At 40.1% G+C, this 23,401-nt stretch overlaps 1 long non-coding RNA gene across 1 annotated transcript; it reads left to right on the top strand.

Annotated features, from left to right (window-relative positions):
* Positions 1-13,118: 13,118 nt before the first annotated feature.
* LOC135415277 (uncharacterized) lies at positions 13,119-19,429 on the top strand. Its single transcript, XR_010431045.1, has 3 exons — positions 13,119-13,226; positions 13,894-13,957; positions 17,980-19,429. It is a non-coding gene; the product is annotated as an uncharacterized LOC135415277 (long non-coding RNA).
* The last annotated feature ends 3,972 nt before the right edge of the window (positions 19,430-23,401 follow it).

Genomic DNA, 23,401 nt, shown 5'->3' with positions numbered 1-23,401 from the left:
TGAAGAAAGATATTTCTTCCTGATTCTGAGAGTTAATCAGTCTTGCTGGGAAATGTGACCACTGTTTCTTAGTATATGACCTGTGGCAAGAAGACTAAGGCAGAGAAATTCTTTGTTCATGTGCTCGGTCTTCATATGTTTCTTCATACCTATCTTTATAGTCAAAGAACTTCATATATATATGTATCTGCATGCATATGTCCATATATCTATCTATCTCATATATCCCAGGAGATCACAGTATTACTGACTTTGAAGGCACTTCAGAAGATCATCTAGTTCACCATTAAAGTATGGTTAGCACTGAATTGAGACCAGGTTGTAATATACCCTCTGCTTTCCATTGGCAGGGTTGTCAGAAGACAAGTAAAGGTAGCTCATGTGCCAGCTCTTTAAACTTTGCATTTCCAGCAACTATTTGTTCAGTGCAACTCCTTGGTCACTTATAGAGCCCCAAACAAACAACAGAGTAGTTACTCTTCAGAAAAGCAAAGTTAAACCGTCCCTGAACTATTCTGTGTGTTGTAGAAATGTTACTTGTCATTCAACTTGTCCTCTCCTTCTCAGCTTGTGCAAGGAAGGGGAAGAGAGGGGGAGAGGAAAGTGCCAGGCTGTGTGTTAGAGCTGATGAGATGAAAATGACCTTGTCATTGTCTGGATTCTGCTTTGAGCAATGCTGCATACCCCTTGGAGGTGGATTAGGTTTCCACTGACAGGCTCTGGGAGATAGAATTTCCATTAGAATTAGGGGAAGAATATCTATTAGATAGATACAGCTCCTTATCTGCGGCTTGTCTCCTTCTCAAACTGTCTGTGTGCTATCTCTCATTCTCCTTGCCTGCTCTCACAGTTCCTCTGCTCATCAGATTTGTCTTGCTCTCTTCACCTCTCCCTGGGCTCTTCTTGAAAAGATAAAATAGTTCTTTTGCCAGACATGTAGTGCCATTGCTTGTCCTTCACTTTCTATCTTCATCTTCCAAACAAGAGGCTTCTCCTGCTGCAAAATGACTGGACCAAGCAGCATGCAGGCTATGCAAACCCACGACATGCCTCCGTTTTCAGCAGGCACAGCAAACTGGCAGTGAAACTTCTTGTTCTGAGATCATCCCAGCTCTCTGTCCACCACCATTGAAACTTCCTCAAATGGGGCCAGCTGGTAAATACAGGTTTACACTCTGATGTCCCACAGAGGTCCTGGCCTTGTTATATGGAGCTACCTACTAATGCTTAAGCAGAAGATGCCCTGAATCTTGAAGCTTTTTGCACTCTAGTTTAGAGCTATACTGAACTAACAAGAGTGGCCACAAGAACATTTGTGGTCATCACTCAAATTTGTGTTTGTATTCCAACAGTCAGTTTTCATTTTACCTGTGATATCGTGAGAACCATCAGCCTTTCAAACATCACTCCCTAAGGATAACTGTGTGGCAAAATGACACCTTCTTTGAGAATCTGTCTCAATAGCCAATACCTGAGGAGTAGTGCCCAGCATGATGGATGTGCCACAGCTGTTTCAGAGATTAACTACCCTAGGCTGTTACACCCCATCCTTGTTAAAAAAATTATTCTGTTTTCATAGATATGCTTTTACTGATTCAGGGGAAGAGTTAATGATACATCCTTCACTACCCATGATGTATCTTGTTTCTGTCATACATATTACATGAGCAGTAGCTAAAAAAAAAAACCAAACTAACAAAGCATTCAAAGAACACATTTGGTATTACAGTCTATGGTTACACATGGTTTGGAGCAGAATGTGAAGTGGGAGGGATTCTAGAAAAGGGAAAGAAAGGATACATAAGATTTAGCAGGAAGCAGAGCTCTACTGACCATCCGTTTTGCTTGATCTATGCCAGGATTGGGAATAGAAGGCAAAGTCTGCAGAGAATCCCACAGGGTATAATGGAAGCTTGAATCAGATCCACTATTCCTGCACAAGGAGATTTTAGCCAGAGAGGAGAACAGAGACTCTACTCTGCCCCAAATGGTGTTTTAGTTCCTGGAGAAAAATAGAAATTGTCACAACAGCCTACATCTCACTTGCAATGGCTTTTCAAGGTGTGTCAGTAAATACTTCTGCAAGTCATTGTCTGGTTTAATTATTTACATATAATGTCCATGGAGAGGGATGCTGAGAAACCCAGGAGCTGCCCCAGACTGATATACTAGCTTCTAGATTAGGACATCAGTGTTGGGCCTGCATACTCACAAGCATTTACTTCCTTGTTGGACTCTTCACTGGCAATGTTCCTTGTGCACTGAATACATTTTCCAAGTCAGAACATTGTGTTGTCACCAAATACCCATACTGAATCTCAATGACTTAACCTTCAAAATTTCATGCAAAATAAAAGGTGTTGGTTTTACTTCACAGGAAGTCAAGAACCAGTGAAAACTAAACCACTGCACTCTAGTCCTGGCTTTTGTAATAGGGCACTAAAATAAAAAAACAAACAAAACCAAACCAAAACAAAAAAACCCCAAATGTAAAATATAAATGTTCATTCAGGAAAGAGCCAGAGGAACACTTCTCACACTTTCAAAAAATAAACTCTGCTCTCAACTGACCCCTTTTTCTGAAACTTTTAGCTCTTGATCAGTCACTATTTCCAAAAGAAAAAAAATGGTAGCATCACAGAGTCACAGAACATTTGCTGTCAGTCTTACTTGAAATTGTTCTTGTGAGCAGGGTGACATCTGCATTCATGTTCCCATGGTGTCCCTGGCATCACTGAATAACAGTGTGCATTAAGAGACAGCACCATACATCAGTTTGCACCTTCACCTTTTACATCCACAGGACCCTCCAAGATATCTGCCAGCTATGCTTGATAGAGCAGTGGGTTACAGAACAGCAGATAGTATCAGCATTGTTTCAAAGCCATTGTTTCTGAAGCCTTCCTACTGGGATCAAGAACTCTAAACATAGCAATGTTTTATAATGAATATCCATTCAAGGATATTCACGCATGCTAATGCTGACAAGCTGGACAGTTGTTTTGCATTTGGGATCTCCAGCCACTGGCAAAATAATGTTTATCCTCTCTCACATCCATATGTTTTCATGACTAAGATTCATCACTGCACAGCTCTCACAGTCCCTCAACTCCTATTACAGACTGATCTCCCAGAGTTGTTCTCCTTTGAGAACTGGGAGCTCTTTGAGAAAACAAGTATTTTGAAGGAGGATCTATGATGCAAAAAGCTGAAAACTTGAGGGCAAAAATACCTTCACATGAGAGAGAACATTCAGATAATTTTGTGATAAAAGAGGATGCTGCATTATACATATGGCATTGAAACCTCTTTTCTGCATACAAGCCGTATTGCATTGCTTTCTCCTTTGCACAGCAACATTCAAAATTCATTAAACTTTTCAGCTGGGAAAGCTTACTAGCTTCTCTCTCCTTTACATGCCTTTTTTGTCCCCCCTCTCTGTTTTTCCAAAACAAGCAGGGTTACACTGGGCTTGGTAATTGGCTCTGATCTCCCAGGGGGACTTTTCTGTCAATAAGATACAGCTAGGGATGCCTACTCGCCCTGCTTTGCAAAGGGAAACTAGCAATACCTGTGAGAGCATTACATGCCATGTTCATAATAAGACTTGGCACTGAAGCAAACGCTGCAGATGAAAAATATCCACTGGGTCATTCATGGTGTAGACATTGTCAGTGTAGACATAAGTTACAAGCATGGGTATTTGATGATGCTTGCTTCCCACAGAGTCCTATTGGTACCACAAGTTGATGTCTTATTTCAGAGGGAGAGAACTATAATAGTGGTTTTCAAACACATGTAAAATGTTTCTTGAAAATGCATCAGATAAAAAAGATAATTGAGCCATCATACAAACACCAGAGACTTCATCTCAAAACTCACAGGCAGGTCCTACAAATGAAGCAGAAGACTTACTTGTGACATGCTGGGAAGACACATCTGCCTCAGGATGCATTTATTGTTTTAGTTTTGTGCTCAGAGGAGCAGGAGACTCCATTGTGCCTCTTGGCCATTTTTGGCCATTTCTGTTGTCTTGAAATCAAAGGGTTGGAGTATATGCTTAAAGCTGTACACCAGGAAAAATAATGCAAGAACAAACTATAAAACTACAAAAATGTAGAATTTTAGTGGGCAATGCTAACAGAAAGGACACTCTGAAGAACTTTGCAGCATTCCAGATCTCAAAGGCTGATGAGTCTCCCCAGCAAGAGATTCCATATGCATGGAAGAGCCTCACACAGAGATCAGCTTTCATCATCTTCTGCCACCTCTGAAACCATATAATAGAGGCAATGCATGTTGCATTTGGGATACTTTTAACTTGCTGAACTTTTATTTAGTAGTCTATTTGCAATAGACTACCAAAGCTCCCCAAGATTGTAAAAGCACAGCATGGTGTGACCCTTGTTCCAAGGGCAAGGGGAGAAAAGTGCAACCAGTCCTTTTGACGGCCTCAAGGAAATGCCAGGCACAACAGAGTCTGGCTCAGTTAGCTGATTAAAGTGCCAGTCTCTCAAATGTATTCTTATCCTGCAGATTTTCCCCAGAATTTGAAGTATGTCACAGTGGGCAAAAGCCCAGCAGTTCTTCAAGAGAGTGTCTGTCATGGTGAGAGATGGAAGTGCTTGGCTAAAAAGCATTACTAAGACTTATGGCCCAACATTATGACCTCATCTACAGTTTCAAATAGAATCTAAAGACCAGGAACGTGACTTCTCTCAAAGAAAGAGGTAAACAGAAGGACAAGATAAGTGAATTCTCTATCAGAGTAAAAGGAATTTGACGGGTATAACCCAGCCCTATGGACAATCCCTGGTGTTGCTCATATTTTGGACAAAATTCAGTTACTTGCCTAAGAAAAATATCTCTGAGAGCTGCTATTGATTTGGGATCTTGGTTAAAAGTTTTTTAACATGCAGGATAGCTCTGAATATGCAGGGCTGCTTCCCTTAGAATATGCCATGAAGATAAGGAAGATCTAAATGTTTTACTCCCACCCACCAACTCCAGGTTATAGTCATTGCAGTAAACAAAACACGATATCAGGGCACCATACCCTTGCCAGATACTTTATGTGCACAAGATCCCCAGTCCATAGAGGGGTACCTACTGGACCTGAACCTCTTTATTTCTGTATGTCCTTAGGAACATGCTTATGAGAGCTTACCAATTCCGTTATCGTTAAAGGCTGATAATGTCGTGATACTCTTCTCTCAGTATTTGTAAATAATGATTCAGATATCTATGTCTTTCTGGCAGTGGAAAAACAACTATAAATTTGGTTTAACCAGCCAGAAAACTTCAGCTTATGGCTTGTTGCCTTACAGTAACAGCTCAAAGCAGCGAGAAGACACTAAAGAATCTGGCCTTATATATCAACTGAATAGGGTGATTTAAGGTCTGAGCATAGCACGAACACCAGTGCTGTTAGAGCCATCTCTGGTATCCTAAGGTTAAAGACATTACTCTTTCAGATTCTATGCGCGCAGGCCTCTTTGAGACCAAGGTCTCCCTTGGTGCTGGGAGAGTTCAAAAGATCTTGTCCAAGTGCCAATGTCAGATGGAGTTCAATACAGAACACTCTAAGGCCTCTGAGTTCCCATTAATGATTTGTAAAAATGCAGAGTGCAGTCTGTGCACAGAGTTATCTCAGCAAAGCCCACACTATGTTCTCAAAATATAGATTAATTTCTTTTTTCTATAAGAAGGAAATCACAGTGCATGAAAGCATGAATTGTTTTCAAATCAGAGTTTAGTTTAGTTTAATTCAATTCAATCAACCTGGTCCAAAACAGAGTGCTTTGTGTGGGAGCCTAATGTGATGTTTTATTTTATCTGTTACAGTACTACAGACTGCAGTTTACATTTTGAGATCTGCTTTCTACCATCTTTGCACATCCTGACCTAGGATGTACAGCACTTTAGCATCAAATTAGTGCAACTCAGCCTCAGGCTTAGTTAAGATCCAGCTAATTATGTTAACCTAGGACAGCTCCGGGTAGGAAGTTGCATCCTCCCTACCTTCTTCCTTACCATCACCCTCAATGCTCCCAAATTCACCCTGAGCTAAGGAAGGTCTGTAGGAGGAGCTGTCTGGCCAGCTGTGCAGCAGCTGGTGCTTGCAAGCCATGTCCTCAGCACCCAGGCCAGCAGCAATGTACATTCTGTGCCACGGAGGCTGCACAGTACCCCAAAAATGACTCCAGGGTTTCAAGAAAGCAAAAGACTTGAGATAAAATTGACCCACTACCCCTCCTCAAAGAGGTCACATTTCTGACTGCAGCCAATCAGGGTCTACTGCCTGCCATTTTATCTAACTTCCATTGTCAGATAATTTTCTAATAGAAATAAAATTTGAAAGAATTAGCTCCATCTTACACAATTCAGATTATTTCAAGCATCAAAGTTTCAAGTCTTAAGATTAAAGTTTTCGTTGAGATCACATGGTATTTGTGCAAGTAAGGAAAAGTAAATCCTGTTTAATCCACCAGTAATTCCAATGACTTTATTTTGTTTCAAGAAGCTCTGTTGGTAAATTTCACTGATTAAAAAATGCCAGGCAAGAATGAAATTGAACGTGCCACAAAATATTTAATATTATTTTTGGTGGGGTATTTTTGTTTGTTTAAAATTAAGGAAACCAAACAACATTTGAAGTGCTATATAAAACAAATTCAGGGCTTTTATTTTTGTTTAGTCAAAGCTTTTCTTGATATCTTCAGAAGGTTTCATTTTTGATGCTGAATATTTAAAAATATTCAGCATCTGGCCTATTGTCCCCCTCTACTCTGCTCTGCTCTTGTGAGAACTCACCTGGAATATTGTGTCCAGGTCTGGGGCTCCCAACATAAGAATGATGTAGACCTGTTGGAACGAGTCCAGGGGAGGCCATTAAGTTGATCAGCTGGCTGGAGCACCTCTCACATGAAGACAGGCTTAGAGAGTTGAGTCTGTTCAGCCTGGAGAAGAGAAGGCTCCAGCAAGACCTTATAGCACCTTTCAGTACATAAAGGAGGCCTAGAGGAGAGCTGGAGAGGAGATAGGACAAGGAGTAAAAATTACTCACTGTGAGATTAGTGAGGTACTGAAAAAAGTTGCCCAGAGAAGTTGTGGATGTCCTGTCCCTGGAAATGTTCGAGGGCAGGTTGGATAAGGCTTTGAGAAACCTGATCTAGTGCTAGGTGTCCCTGCCCATGGCATGGGAGTTGAAATGAGATGATCTTTGAGGTCTCTTCTAACCTAAACCATTCTGTGACAATATGATTTAAATTTGAATGTGGTAAGCTTATAATGAATGTTTAAAGTATAATAATTTAATGGTGTAGAGCTGTTTTATTATTATCACAGATTAAATGTCTAACCAAAATAATAAACAAATTAAAAGTTGCTTCAAAATGAAGCATTGGAATGTTACTCTTTACGTATTTTAAATAGATTATTTTTACCTTATGGAAATGCCTTTTTTCCCCTGTCTTTCCCTCTGTCCCGTTAGACGACATTCAGATCTGTATTTGGTAATGAGAAAATGTTGGATCACAAAATTTCTGCTCAGCTTTGTTGATAAGACTTTCATGTGCACAGTTCAGTTTTTATCATTTGAAAACTAAGATGTTTACACCTCTGGTATTCCATTTTATCTTGCTGGGGAAATTAGAGGAGGGTAATGAGTCAGGAAGGCAAGAGATGGAGTAGTGTGAAAAATTGAATATAACCCTACCAATTTAACCCTATTTGCAGTGTGGGTTAAAATTCTGGTTCAGCACAGAATATTTTAAGATCATGTGTCCCACTAAAAATATGAATTAATTTTTGTACTGAGTCTGTGCTTTTCCTTTCTCATTACTTTCGTTTTGATCAAAGGGAAAACATAACTGTAGCACAGATCAGGAACAAAAGCTGTCAGATTAAAGCATGTTCAAACAAAATGTACTGGACATAATATTAGTAGTGAACTTACATGTGGCACTATTTCCATATTATACGTCAGAGCCTTTTGGAAATTAAGCCATCTTTTTGATATATGTCCTTTAAGCAGCAGAGCAGGAAAATGTTACATTAACCAGCATTTGCGAAAGTGTGGAAAAATGTTGTGGCAGCTGGGGGCATCAGGCAATGGATATTGGTGAATTTTGCTAAAGTTGTAGAAAGGCAGCTACAGTGCACAGGAGCGTCCCGTTGATCACTTCTGACACCAGTTAACTTTTCCATTATCATCACTTCCAAACATTCATTCAGCTTCTTTCTTCTAACATAGAACTTCCTTTTGTTTCCAATCCACTGCAATTTTATGTGGTGCTGCTCTGAACAAATGTGAAATCAATTCTGTGTTTTTCAGCTTGTACACTCCTTTTTGCTGGCCATCAGCAAAACTAACATCAATGCCACTGTTGTTCGACCTTATTTAAAATATTCACCACTTAGAAATTTTACTAGGCTCTGTAGAAGGGGTGGAGAATATTAGCCTGGAGGTGGTAAACACATTGCAGCATCACCTGAATGCAGTTAAGTAGGACTATTGTTATTTCAGAAGTCACTCCAGACCAGACCTGACCAAGAGAATTATTAGAGTGAGCACCAGAAATGTTCCAAGAAACCCCATATTGTTTTATAAGACCTAAAAGAGATTAAAATCTAGAGTGAAGAAGAGCTGTTTATGGTAGTTACTGTCACTCGCAAACTTTCTACTTGGTATTTGTCCTTGCCTTTTAGGTGCTTTCGTGGACATCATCAGCCAATTAGTGACATAGGAGAAGACCCAGCGACAAAAGTTTCTTTCTAGTGACAACCAGCGTGCAGGGCATCTTCCAAATACTTTAAGACAAATCCCATGTCACCTAGTCAGTCTAACTGAAATTTGATTTATTAAGGAAGGAGAAAGAGGAGATGTCAGCATGAAAATGTTCTGTGGGAAGTAACCAGCCATACCCATTACGTGTGAGAATGTTGGACTACTGAAGTACACCCAGCTTAGTGGAGAGAAGATGCATCTTCCAAAAGAGAAGGAAGCGGTTTTGTGGGTTTTGGTGTTTGTTTGTTTGTTTGTTTGGGTTTTTTTCCCCTTTAAGCCCTGTTAACAAGGGAGTTTAGGCATTTTCTGTGAGCTCATTAGTAAGTTTTATCCTTCCTGCCATCAGGTCTTTATTTTCGTTTTTTACTTTCAGGATACCTAATTTCATTTTCGTTGGCATGCAAAACTGAGCACTTATTACCATCTCCAGATATTCCCTTTATCTTGCTTTTTGTCTCTAACACCCCCCACCACACACACCTCTTTAATCTATTTTGCTTCTACACTGACACTTGCATCACATGGCATGCAATACTAAGTTTCTCTGCTCAGCTTTGATTTCTATTACTTTTTCTTCTTCCTTCTTCTGTCCAACTCTTAAGGCCCACTCCTGAGAAGACCATGGACTAGGGACATCCAATCTTCTTTTATTTTTCTTTCTGTGTAAGAAGAAAACTTCTTGATGGGCCAGACAACACTTTCCTAACAGTTGTCCAGGTGAGGAAGCTACAGAATTCAGGGAGGCAGGTTTACACAATTTTCAACTGCTCATTAACGTTATTGTATATTATGCTAAGCACATGCTATTGGCAGACATCATATCTGTCATGTTTGCTATGGAATAGTAGAAAAGAGAAAACAGTCTTCCCTGATTTACAGGATATTGAATATACCTGAAATTTAATCACAAACACATTTGTAATGAGGCTGAAAATGGCCTGTCAAATTCTGGCTGATAATTTCTTAATTAAAAACAATGATAAATCTTCTATATGAGAGGTAAGAATATTTTATTAAGATACCAGTGTGGGATTGCATAGAATACATAAGGAAAAACAAAAGGAAGAAAGCTGAAAAAACCCCACCAAAACCACAGAAAAATCCTCATCTTAATTCTGTTTATAAAAAATATGCATGAATACCAATCTAAAAGTGACAACAAGGCATGAGCAGTACCCTGAAGTGACTACTCAATAAATGGCTGAAGAAACATCATCGTTTCTGGGCTGACATTTATTGTTAGAGCTCAGCTTTTGTTTTTCATGCCTTGCTTCAGCAATATGCAAGCTCAGTGGCAGCCCTCCTTTTACAGCTATTGACTTAGTCCTTTTAAAAGAAAAGTTTCCTAGAATTATGCCAGAGACTGAAAAGTGAAGTCCAGATGACTTAAATCAGGGAACAAAAAAGATTGAATATCTTTTCACAGAATATTCTGAGTTGGAAGGGACCCACAAGGATCATCGAGTCCAACTCTTAAGTGAATGACCCATAAAGGAATCAGACCCACAATCTTGGTGTTATTAGCACCATGCTCAAAACAACTGAGCTAATCTCAGAGTTGTCTTGCACTGGTCTTTAACATGCTGTCCATGGAACTGGCTACAAATATATATGCTGTGTTTTAACCTCAGTAGGCAACTAAGCCCCACAGCCCCACTCGTCCTCTCAGTGGGATGGGGAAGAGAATTGGAAGAGTAAGAGTGTGAAAACTTGTGGGTTGACATAAAGACAGTTTAATAGCTAAAGCAAAAGCTGCAAGCAAAGTAAAATTTGCTTTTTGGGATTTGTTCACTGCTTCCCATCAGCAGGCAGGTGCTAAGCCATCCCCAGGACAGCAGGGCTCCATCACAGGTAGCAGTGACTTGGGAAATCAAAGCATAGAATCATAGAATCGTAGAAGATCCCAAGTTGGAAGGGACCCATAACGATCATCAAAGTCCACCTTCTGGCCCTACTATCACTCAAAACATTCCCCTTCTCTTCTTTTTCCACCAGCTTTTATTGCTGAGCACAATGCCATATGTTATCAATTTTCCTTTTTCTTCAGTTGGAGTCAGCTGTCCCAGCTGTTTACCCTCCCTCCTTCTTGTGCACCCCCAGAGTCCTCACTGGCAGGGCTGTCTGAGAAGTAAAAATGGCCTTGATGCTGTGTAAGCACTGTTCAGCAGTAGCTAAAGCATTGGTGTGTTATCAATACCATTTTCATCACAAATCCCAAAACCAGAACCCCACAAGCTACTAGGAAATTAACTCTATCCAGGCAAAACCAGTACAATTGATTAGCTCTTATCTTTGCACCCAAAGCATCACAATTCTACTTGTTTGTCTTTCCCACATATGTCTGCTCAAAGCACACATATTTTCCCAAAGGAAAAATGCCTGGTTTTGACTGTGCTTCCCGTACAAATCTAATCTGGGTCCCACTGGGGCTGTTCTGTTCTGTTCACAAGCAAAATCACAATATACAGATAAGATTTGTCATACACAGCCGATTCAAATTTACAACTACCATATAACTCCCACAAGCATGGGCTGCACATATCAAAACAAGGCTCCAAGCCCTCTGTTTCCTCAGCCATACTCCTAGACTATTTATACAGGGTAGGGCAGTCTGAGCAGTCTTCTAGACTATAGCATAGCCTGCAGGACCCAGGAACTCTTTTAGAGCATCCAGCCCCAGGTGCCTCTGAATACCACAGAGGAGCAAGATTGGGGACATGCACACATCCTTACCTCTGTGCCCTGGTTTCTGTACAAGTGAAAAACACACATATTGTCCAAAGGAAAGCTATGGCACATATCAGCCAGCCCTCCAAATGAAGTAATGGGGAGACTGGGATTCCAGGACATATCGCAATCCCCATCTCCTGCAGAGCCTTCTCATTTTCTCTTCTGCTTTGAGGGTAGTGACTGCCTTGAGCATAGCCAGGAGGTTGAGGAAAGCATTCACTCTTCTCTTTCTTGGCAGTCCTGGGCCTGCATCTAGAGCACTGAGTCCAGTTCTGGATTCCCTCTTGCAGGAGAGAGAGTGAAATCTAGAGAAAGTTTAGCAGAGTGTTATGAAGACAGCTAGATGGCTGCAGAACACACTGTGTAAGAAAAGATGTATGTATCTGTGTTTCTTCATGCCAGAGAAGGAATGGTGGAAAGGGATTTAATTTCTGTCTGCTACAGCTGAAAGTAGATTTATAGGGAAGATGGAGCCCATCTCTGAGGTGCACAGAGAAACCAAAAAAATAATGATCAAAAGTCTCAGCAGAAATAAATCTGACTGGATATAAGGAAAACAGTCTTTACTGTGAGAGTAGTTAAGCACTGGAATAGGGGACCAAAGAGGCTAAGGATTTTCCATGATCAAACTGGAGAACTATGGACTGGGTAAATGGTTGGTGAGAGGGTGGAAAACTGGCTGGGCTCCACCACTGGCAATCCGCAATAACAAGGCCAGCTGACAGACTCTTACTAGTGGCATCCCTCAGGAACTAATACTGGGAGAATATAATTTATTATGATTGTTAGCAACAAGCGTGATGAGATAGAGCTCACTCCTGGCAAGGCTGCAGATGATACCAAACCAGGGGGAGCAGCTGTCATGCCAGAGGGTATGAATGCTATTCTGAGGGACCTGGACAGGCTGTAAAAATGGACTGACAGAATCATGAAGTTCTAGAGAGGCTAATGCCAAGTCCCCCATCAGGGGTGGAATGATGCCATACAACAGTGCAGACCAGGGACTGACTGGCTGGAAAGCAGCTTTGCACAAAAAGACTGGGAGGTCCTGGTCAACAAGAATGGAACATGACTCAGCCCTGTGTCTTTGTAGTAAAAGCAGCCAACCAGGTACAGGGATGTTTTAATAAAAGGGTGGTCTGCAGGTTGAGGGAAGGGATTATTCAATTCTGTCTGGCACTTCTGAGACTGCATGTGAAGTGTTGTATTCCCAACTGCAAGAGCCATTGACATATGGGAAAAATTCAAAATTTCCCCAGTCAAGTGGTGGGTTTTCCTAGTTTCTGCTTGTTAAACCTTTCAGAAGTACCACAGACAATCAGGAGTGTCAGCTCCCCTGAGTTTCAGTTGGATGTAACCTGTTAAGATGCTTAGGGGTTTCTGAGGATGTTGCATTTTGGAAGGAAACAAAATAGCTCTGCAAGAAAAGGCAAAACAGGTTGCAAAGCTGGGAAAGGAAAACCAAATGAAATTATGTTGAATCAACTCCTTGCTCACATGTTGTTTTTCTTTTAGTAGTGCTGAAAAAGATTTTGTACCCTCTTCAGCTAGACTGTTTGTGTCCTTAGCTCATTCAGAGTAAGAAGATTCTCTTGCTGAGCAGGAATAATTCTCCTTTTGTCTTGGTCCCTGCACTGGTAATTGGAGAGAGTGAGACAAGCAAAGAAGAAAAAAAATTGGTTTGTTCGTCAGAGAAGAACATTTGAAGGTGAGACAGGGAGGGGTGATGGGCTCAAAAGATCTGTAAAATTGCTTCAGATGTTTCCTGGTGTAGTAGGCACTTTATAAAAGCCCAAAAGGCTGCACTAAACAGTGAACTGAGCTGGTTTTTTCCTTATATTGGTTTCTCTTACCTGCAGTAACTATTTACCCACATTAGACATGCAGTTTTGAAAAGAAAGTACGACATATAATTTTTAAAGCCATGTGTTGCTTCCAAATCATTTATACAAAGAGACTTTATAAATATCCAGAGATGTCACTTCTCTGCTATGCAACAATAACAGATTTGTTCAAAGCACCTGATGCAATTAAGGTGCTCAGGAGAGGCAAAGATATAGAAGTGCAATAAAACTCAAAAACTGTCAAGGCTTAATAAAGTATATAATGTAATAATAATATATTAAATAGGGTGGAGGGAGTCCAAAACAATGGCGGTTAAAAAAAAAAAAAAGCTGTAAATAAGTATTTAATCATATCACACATACAAAGGAGACTGCTGCGTGGCTCACTGATGCTGTCTAATCTTCATTTTTGGAAGTCCTGTATGACTTTGTAGTTTTTCTTCCATAAGTGACTCAAGCACACAATCAGGAAAAAAAGCCTCCATGCATTCTTATCTAACATCATTTTTGGTGTTATTATTCCCTCTATAGGTTCCCTCCTCAGAAGGCCAGTGTAAAGCTGTTGTGTCACTTCAATACCTCTCAGCCCTGCAAGGTAGGTATTGCTGCTCTCTGATCAGAGTCCTGCTTGGAAGTGGTTGAAAGTCAGGATTGTTGCTCTGCAGCAGGGAGGCAGAACATTGCTGTGTTTGGAAAAGAAAAGCTGAATTTACAGTTTTTCTAGGGGAGACAAATCCCCACACCCAGTTGAAAAAAAAAAAAGTTTGCAAATACAAAGACCACTTGTAGCAGGGAGTGCAGATGTAACATTGGAACATCCTGGAGCTGCAAACTGGAGCTTAGCTGGAACAGAGGCTCGAATCACTACTTTCCATTTTAGTGCAATTCCCACAGCTGACTCTTGAAGACAAATTGTCTGGCTTCTGCACTTTTATGAGCCAGGCAGGGTGACAGGGCAAAGAGCTAAACAAGAGGTATTAGGAACAGGCACACACAAGTGAGAGGCTACACAGAAATACCCAGCCAGCTACATAATCCAAGTATGTAAAAGACCCAGATGGAAAACCTTGCTCAGTGATAATTGCAGCCAAGAGCAATTGGGAGAGAAGCTTTGTTTGCCTTAAATGTTTTTGCACCCACCCCTTCAAGTGACTCAATGGTAGCCACCATAACTGCCCAAGAATTCCAGTTTGATAAGGTAGTAGGACTGGACAGAAGGATGAAATAAGGGCAGAGGGACAGGGAAGGGGCAGAGAAGGCTTTTATTTTGTGTCAAAGACTCTTTTCATGGGTGCTGTAGACCACTGTCTCCATGAATAGATACCCTTCAAAAAGCTGACTAACAGATAGCCCCAAGGAGGATATGTTAACAACCCAGTCTCTCTGAACAGGGAAAGGCTGAGTGAACTTCAGTGAACGTCAACTACCTAGCACAGATAAAGGTGGTGTAATTACAGAGGGGAAGGTGGGGGAATCTGAGGACAGATCCAGGCACCACTTCTTCCAGGGACTAGAGTCGTAGCTGAATATCTACCTATTTGAACTGGTGGCAACTCAGGAGATTATAAAAAGCTGGTTTCCTACAACGCGGTCAGGATGCTGCTGTGTTTTCCTTACTGCTATATCTCCATCTGACATTCCTTTGTGGTACGTGTGGACTCCATGTCAGCAAACAGTGAAACTCAGCTTTTAAAAGGAGCCAAGAAAAAATTTGGCTTGTCCCAGCTTTTGGACAGGATTTTTTACTCCAGGGAGCCCAGGCTGCATTCCCAGGTTTGCCAGCAGCTCCAGCAGGATGGTGATTTTCAGAGAGTATTCACAGGCAGGTGAAGCCCACAACCACTTGACCTCTGCCAGGTGTCCTGCTGATGGGATCTGTGTGATTGAGGGGAAGGGAAGACCACCCTGCCATGGGATGGATGTTGTACCATGTAAGCAGGGGCACATACCCCACTGAGATGTGCTGTGAGGAATAGATGTGATCCTCCAGCTTCCCCAAGGAAGACTGCTTCCATGTTTACACTGCCGTTACAAAGAGGAGGAATGAAGTCCTGACACCATTAACATCAGTAAGAAAAACAGACCCCACAGAAAGAAAAGTGAGAAGCCTGCACTCTTTCATCCTACTCTCCACCTGTTCCCACACAAACCTCAACATGTCCTTTTTATTCAGCCCCACTGTCATTGCCCCTTTTTTTGGGATGAGTGTTGCAGTGTGGCAGCCTGGGGTGCAAGGCTGTAATACCCCAAATTAATTAACATGTTGGAGATGCAGAAACATCCTACATGTCTGACTCCTCCTGTTTCCCACTGCCTTTCTCTAGATTGTCATGGCTTGACGTTATTGAAACAGTGTTCTGGAAATAGAGGACGGGATACATTTAATTATACACTATATTTGTAGTCTGCCAGACTGACAGCTTGTTTTAAATAACCAAACACTTGGTGATAATCAAACGGAATTTTTGAGTTGAGCTGACAAAGTGCCAGCTGGGAGGAGCACAGCAATGCAAAGGATGCTGGGACTTCTGCAGACATGGCAAACCCACCCAGCCATCAGCCTGGCCCTGGGGCAAGGACGCCAGTGCTGTGCTGCCCAGCGAGCTCAAGTCAATGCGTACCTTAAAGTTGGGCTCTCCAGCATTTGTCTACCAAAGTGCTGTAAAGAAGCTGTAGTTTTCAGAAACTTTATCTTGACATATAGGTGAGAGACAATATCTCCATTTTTTTTTTTCATTTTCACAGCCTCCTGTGGGAGGCCTCCATATTCCCCTACTCCCCATTCAACATTCAAGTATTCTCACTGGTATTTCTTACCTCGTAAAGACTGAGCAAGGACTATCATCTGAACCATCCACAATGATTGAAAGATTCTTAAAGATTATGATAGAGAAGCAAAAGCTCTCTCCATGGTGATATTTCACCTTTATATGATTGCCAATCTCAGATAAATACCACACTAGGTTTTCTTTCCCAGCCAGCTCAGAATTTACCCACCTCTCTACACTGCAATGCTTATAAAAGCAATCTTGCCTTTCACTTAAACCCTACATTGTGTCCAGAACACAAACTGAAACATTTCTGTACCTCCTAAGAACTTTCAGCACATTCCTGGTGCTTTTTTCGGCCCTCATCAGACTTTTTCTCTCTGGTGGACAAACACTGGCTTTAAAACCCCAGACTTTTCCACAGATGCCCTTTATCTCCACTGATAGTCAAAGCTCCACGTACAAACATCTTCAGGCTCTCACAAAACACAGCTAAGCTTTGCAGTCTTTGGGAACAGCTTTAATTCTGTGTACACACCTTCATAGGACATTCGTAGAGACCTCTCTTTTATGGCCTGGAGCAAAGATGTTCTGTGATACATCCCACACTGCCAGTGTGGTGATACAATGTAAATTATGTTTCCTGTGACTGCAGAGACTGTGAGAACTGCCGGACCATTGCTGGATAAGGAAATTACTGACACAGTGAAGACTCTTTTGGAAGCATTGTAATCAGTTTCTCCCTATTCCTCTCACCACATACATGAAAAACTGGTTATTTCATTCCTAAGAAGGTAAAAAAAGGAAGGGTGTGCTGTGTGATAGCTGAACAAGAACAATAATCAGAACAATGAAAGACAGAGAAGGAGAGGGAGCTTTGTCAATATTGCAAAACTATATGCTCTGTTTTATATATAAAGTAAATACTATATGATACAATCCTTTATGATAATGAGGAGTCTTTTAAAATCCTCTCTGGACCTCCTTTCTCCCTAGAGGATCATTTCCTTGTTCATTGCAGATGGGCTAGCTTTCCTGTGCCATTGAATTTCACTTTTTCCTCCTGTCAGAGGACAAGACTCCTGGATGACTTTGTCTAAACTCCTAATGAGCAGCCAGGTGACCGGTCACTGAGTCCTTTTAGGAAGCCAGAGGACGACAGTTCCATCTCTTCCCATCCTTATTCCCTGTGTTATTCATATGGGGTCAAATTGCCCCTCAGCTGGTTACTCACAAGCCCTATTGCAGTAACAAAGGTCTTTAAAATCTGTGGAGGGGGTTCCATAGCCCAGAACCAGGCAGTGATGCTGGCATGGACAGGCTGGGTAGTTTTCAAAGCTACAGGCATGGTCGGTGTGAGGCTGCCCTTGACAAAGCCTCTGTAATCACGTGCTGTACAGTTCACCCACTGCCCCTGCCGAGTGGCCATGGCAGCTGCTCTCTGTTGCCTTTCTTCTAGTCACAGGATGCTCAACGCTCAACCCTTTTGCACAAAAGTTGGATCAAACTCTCCAATGGATGAGTCATTCTGGAGTAATATTTTTTTCCGGTTTTCCAGCAGTTCAGACTTGTAGTTGTGATAAGGATCTAACTAGAGCATGAAAAAAGTACAAATATAGTAACAGTTCAAAAAGGTGTTCCAATGACAGCCCCACTTTCAGGAGAGAGGAAATAAGCTAATACTTAGGTACATGTCTCACACTTACCTTGTAATTTGCCAGCATAGGAGGCCTATTTGTAGTACAGCTGTGACAATATTTAAATATAGTAATTTTGAATCTGAATTATAGATGATGTTTTGTACTTTAACAGATCTCAGTGGCTAAATATTTATCTTTTCCTCTTTCAGGTGTCTCCTTTTGTTGGCAGATTTCCAGTTCTCTCTGCATTGCTTCTCTCCTTTGGAAATAAGGCACTGAATAAGGATCTCTCTTCTTCAGAGCCCTGCTCCTCTTTCCCTTGGCTCCTGTGGTGAAAGTAATTAAGAGCAATTGATTGCTATAGAAATATTAATATTTATTATTGGTACTGCAGTAATATCCTGAAGCTTCAGCAGCTGTGATATAAATATATGAGAGAGCAATAACTGTGGTAGTGGCAGCTGAGGATTATTACTTCAACCACAAGGTCAATAACCCTGCCATCATGTAGGTGGACTCTGAAAAAAGTGAAGTAGGGAACCTCCCAGAAAAAAAACCCTGCAAAACACAGTTGCAAACATTTGCATGCAACACAAATGGAATAATTTTAAGCACCGTTTCTCTTGAAAGGATCTCTGAGAACTGATATCTATGAATCAGTCTTTTGAGAAGTTGATGAATATGGATTGACAGAAAAAAAATCCTCCATTTAAACTTCCTTACCATGAGTCTGCTTATCTTCTGCAATTGTACCATGTGCTTCATTCTGCTGAAAGTTAACTGCAATCATCAGAAAAGTTTGTCAAGACACAAGCACAGTAAAGGAGCAGTTTTATCTTGGTGTGCCTGGCCTGCCAAACCACCATGCTAGAGCATTAGCCTCTAATATTTCCTGTTAAGTGTATCCTACCACAAAAGGCTATCTTCCTTTTGAGGAAGAATATAACAGTGAGATTTGTGAAAGCAGACAGCATCCATTCCACTTTGCTGCCACTGCTGACTGCAGTATCATTGATTCTGGCCAAGAGTGAAGTTATTTTAAATATCTCCAGTCTCTTATTTTGTCTAGAAAGAGATCCTGCATGAAAAATGTATAATTGCAGTAGGCCCCAGATGATACAATTTCAAGGTACCACAACAAAATGGTTACCAAAAAAAAAATAAAAATTACACATTAAAAAGATAATAAAAAAGAACATTTGAGATGTGTCTGCTTTTTCAAATCGCACTATAACAATTTGAAGAACATGGAACACTGCTCCATGGAAATTCCTCTACTTCATGTCTTTGTGCTAAAAAATTTACTTTAAAGAAAATTTTCACCCACTATAGTGGATTAGTGTGTTACTATTTAGGCACACACAGATTAAGAGGATATACATACCATGTGTGTGTCTGATGAGTTTTTAACAGCTTTATCTATTTACTAATGAGTCAAGAAAATTTTAGTTAGAACATGAGATGGAATGATAATGCACTTTAAATCTATGAAGGGATTTTATGAAAATGACAAGGGCCAATCATTCTAATTAGCCAAGAAAGAACAAGATGTAAAAGGATTAAAGGAACATTGTCAGATTGCATTTTAGAAACCATCTAATTGTACAAAGTCCATACTCTGACAACTTACACTTTAAATAGCATGTCCTGGCTTTGAGATTATTTAAAATTCTCTTGAGAAGGAAATTTCCACTTTCTATTCATTTTTGGAAGAAATGTGAAAACTGGTTTTTGCACACAAAAGTCTTGTAAGCAATTATACATTGAACAGTTTATTGGATGTTACATAAATAAATTAGAGTAAAATAACTTCTTCAAATCTGCCAATTATAGCTAAATTTTCATTTTGCTTCCATTAAAACATATGATTTTTTTAACAAATGTGGTATTTTTCAAATAGACAAAGAGAAATACAAGGGTATGGTTTTTGTTGTGCTGTACCTGCTATGCTACTGGCTGTGATGCAATTTAGAACATGTATTCAAAAAGAAATATGGGTTCTGGGAATCTCCTTTTTCAGCTTCCAATTTGAGACAACTAAAAAAGCCCATTTTTCAAAGTTGCACTATTTAGTTCTTTCTGAAAATAAGGTTCTAGCTCAATGTCTCAGAAAAGAGACGTCTCTAGAACAAATAGTCGTTTTGAAAAACTGTGCTGCTTTTTTAAATTGAATAAGTTTTCCAGAAGTAACATGTCAGGGAGTTAAGAAGAAATATTTGATCTCTCTTGCTATTTTCCTTCAAATGTGTCATTTGGTCCTAGTAATTCTTCTGAGGAATGATGGACTAACTGTAGTGTACTAACACAATTGTAAATATCCTCTTTTTTTTCCTGCAGAGATACAAATCTAGTTTTAAAATTCTGTTATATAAATGTATTAGCTAGTCTACCCTAAAAACACCTCTGACAGTCTTAAATGTCCCAGTTCAAAATATTTTTCAGTGACATTAAGCATTTTGTGGATTATTTCTTGTTTCCCTTAATTTTACTTTATTTTTTTTTAATGCCACAGAAACGTTCCACATGTTTAGTTAAGAACTAAGACAATCTTTATATTTTTTTTTTACAGGAAGAATATTTACTGTTTCCTAAACAGCCAAAATATTTTCATAGAGTAGACCTGCCATGGGATTCTGTTAAGTACCATTGAAAACTGCTTTCCATTCCAGGCACTGCTTTTAAAATAAAAAACTTATTGACAAATATGAAGAAGTGCAAATAAAAGCAGTAGAAAGCTTTGATAATAGGAGAGCTAGGGATGAGTGCAATGAGAGCAATGAGAGCTAAGGGTCACGTTAGGTAACCAAATGACTAGATGAACTGGCTTACTGAGAAGGATAAAGGAAGCTAGGCACAACTAGATTGCCTAAACAAAAATGAATGGTCAGTGGAATATTAGGCTATATGTATTCATAATAAGGAACAAATAATAAAGAGAGAAGGGTACTGTTTAGGGTGACATAACCGGTCATGACTTGACTATTGCCATAACCTGAAGATCTTGACAATGCAAGAAGCATAGCAAGGGAAACTTCCTGACAAGATCTTCAGGTTGTTCAAAATTGCAAAGCAGGTGAAGGAAGTTTGATTGTCTGAGGCTAGACTGGGCAATAATTGAACCTGCTGAGTACGTATTTTACCATTTCTTGAAATTCGTATCAAAAAATTCTAGAAAAGTTTTAGATGGCAAAGCCAAGGTACAAAAAGAAAGCTGCTTCAGAGTTAAAATTACTGACCCTGTTACACTAAAGCTCTGCAGAAAACTTTCAAGAAAGGACCTTTCTGTGACTCTTGGCTTGTGTCACTTGTACAAATAAAAAGCGCAGGTATCAAGCCTTTGGAGGTAAGATGAACTAGATAACGTAATAGATCTTTTCCATCTCTATTTTTCACGAGTGTACAAACAAATATTCATGCCAGGGAACATTAATCACTATTGGGTAGAGGTCTAAATCAAAGAAGGGAAATAATGTTTTGTGCATGCTCAGCACACAATGTTCTAATGTTTATAAGTATGTAATTTCCAAACCAAATTTCTCCAAACAAGGCAATGCATCATTCAGGAGTACATTCATTTTCAAGGGTGATGTTTCAAAACAAAGTTGTTTTGAGTTACTGTGGATGAAAAGCATATGAAAAATACCTTAAGTGGTGAAAATCACTTTTTCCCTCCTCTTCATTGGATAACTTTGAAAAAAATACAAACAGCTGGATAGATTTTTATGAAAGTTTCTAAAACCAATTGAGTCTTGGACTGAGACCAAGCACGAAAAATTTGAGCCCCAAAGGTAAAATTTTTTTAAGAAAGTTATAAATGGCTGTGATTTAGAATTGAAATGTCATTTTCAATCTTGGCAAGATCATAACAACCACAATGCTACATTAACTTGTGTTGTGCAAAGCTGTACTGATAATAGAAAAAACAGTTCTTTGAATTTCCACTGACCTGGAGCAAGCTACTCTGTCAGGAAATCTGTCACAAAACCAGAAAACAGGGAGTAAAAAAGAGGGTGAGTAGAACTAGAGAAAAGAAGGAAGAAAAGGAGTAGGAGTGAATGATAGGTGGGGGAATGAAGATTGACCAGAACAGTCTCTCTCCAATTCTTCTGTTTCCCCATGGGAGGGTAAGATCTCTGTGGTCAATGTTGTTCATTTGAACTCAGTGGTGAAAAACACAAGACACGAAAATGGTAAATAAGAAGGCAAAAAGAAGATGAAAATGGAGGCAAGGTAGAAGAAATTGATAAAATGGGGAGGATTAAAAGAGAAATTACCACAGAAAGTAATTTTGGACCTACTGCCAGAATTCCTAGAAGAATCCTGGAATGAGTCTCTCAGTTACAATTCAGTGAGAGCTCACTTAAACCATTTTGAGAAATCTGCAAAAGCAGGGCCAAGCGAGAAATAGGGTGGGTGGAGGCTGAGTGGAGAAAGAGACAGTCTGGAATTGTTCAAGACTGCAAAGCCATATTTTTTCTTCCTACCTGAAAGGAGCTACAGTTAATGTTTGCCAGCAAGGATGCCTCACCAAAGCCAAGACTCTGGAAGTACCAGCTGCTACAGAAGCTCCTGAAGCTCCAGATTTGCCAAGGGTGCCTCTGTGTCAGGGAGCTCAGATTAAACAGACTGTGAGGGATGAGATTATCCAAATTTAGCAGCTTTCCTTAAATTTGTTAGCAAACTGAAGTCTCTTGTTGGAGATTCTGTGTAAACATACTTGTTAGAGATCTTTTCTGAAATTTCTATAGCTTCTCAAAGCATTACAATGGTTGTCCTAGTTGCTGACCCAGCTCTGCAAAAGCTAGTTATAAAGCATTTCAGGCAGCAGTTTTTGATGGAAGCTTGCTCTTGCCCTTACAGCATAGGTCTGAAGCCTTATTAGTTTTCTTCTGCTACCATTTTCACTCTTCTCAGATGCAAAACGTTTTTTGCATTTTCTGCTTGTCACCAAGTAGTTTTCAATGAAGAACACCTCCATGAGTTTCAACCATGGGCTCTGCTCTTATCTTCCTCCAAACCACTTGCAGGGGTTGAGAGTCATTTCTAGGTTTTCCTGTATAAACCAGTTGTCACATTACAAACATCCATTCAGCTTTTGATTTGTCTAGTTAAGAGTGAACTCTTTGTTCCTTCATGACCATAACTCGATATGGACAGACAACAACAGGAAAAATCTCCTCTGAATTACAGATATTTTCTCTCCTTTGCATACTCTTATTTTAAACTAGCCATCCTTGCTCTCTACCAAACAGCAAGAAAAGTTCAGAGATGCATTTCACTTGTTCTGGACTTGCTGACATTTAGAAACAAATGTCTCCCTTATCTGGGAGACAAGAGACAGGCATTGTCCTCAACTATTCAAAGAACCTTGGTGCAACATTCTAACACTTTTCACAGTATTCTACATATTACATATAAAGGTATAACTGATATCAATCTCCACCTTTATTTTAGCAAGTCCTGAGTATGTATGGCAGGCACATTAAGAACATGAATCATAAAGCTGTTAAGAAAGTGCTTTGATCCATAATTTCATTCCTCTTGGGAATTTTTTAGGGCCATCTTACATCACATATAAGAAGCTTCATTGAACCCTAAGGGTGCCTCATGGATGGAGTGTCACATAATAGA

Source organism: Pseudopipra pipra, chromosome 5 (assembly GCF_036250125.1).
Source record: "Pseudopipra pipra isolate bDixPip1 chromosome 5, bDixPip1.hap1, whole genome shotgun sequence".
NCBI lineage: Eukaryota > Metazoa > Chordata > Aves > Passeriformes > Pipridae > Pseudopipra > Pseudopipra pipra.
The sequence above is the reverse complement of the archived record's forward strand: the minus strand, read 5'-3'. Positions and strand labels throughout refer to the sequence as shown.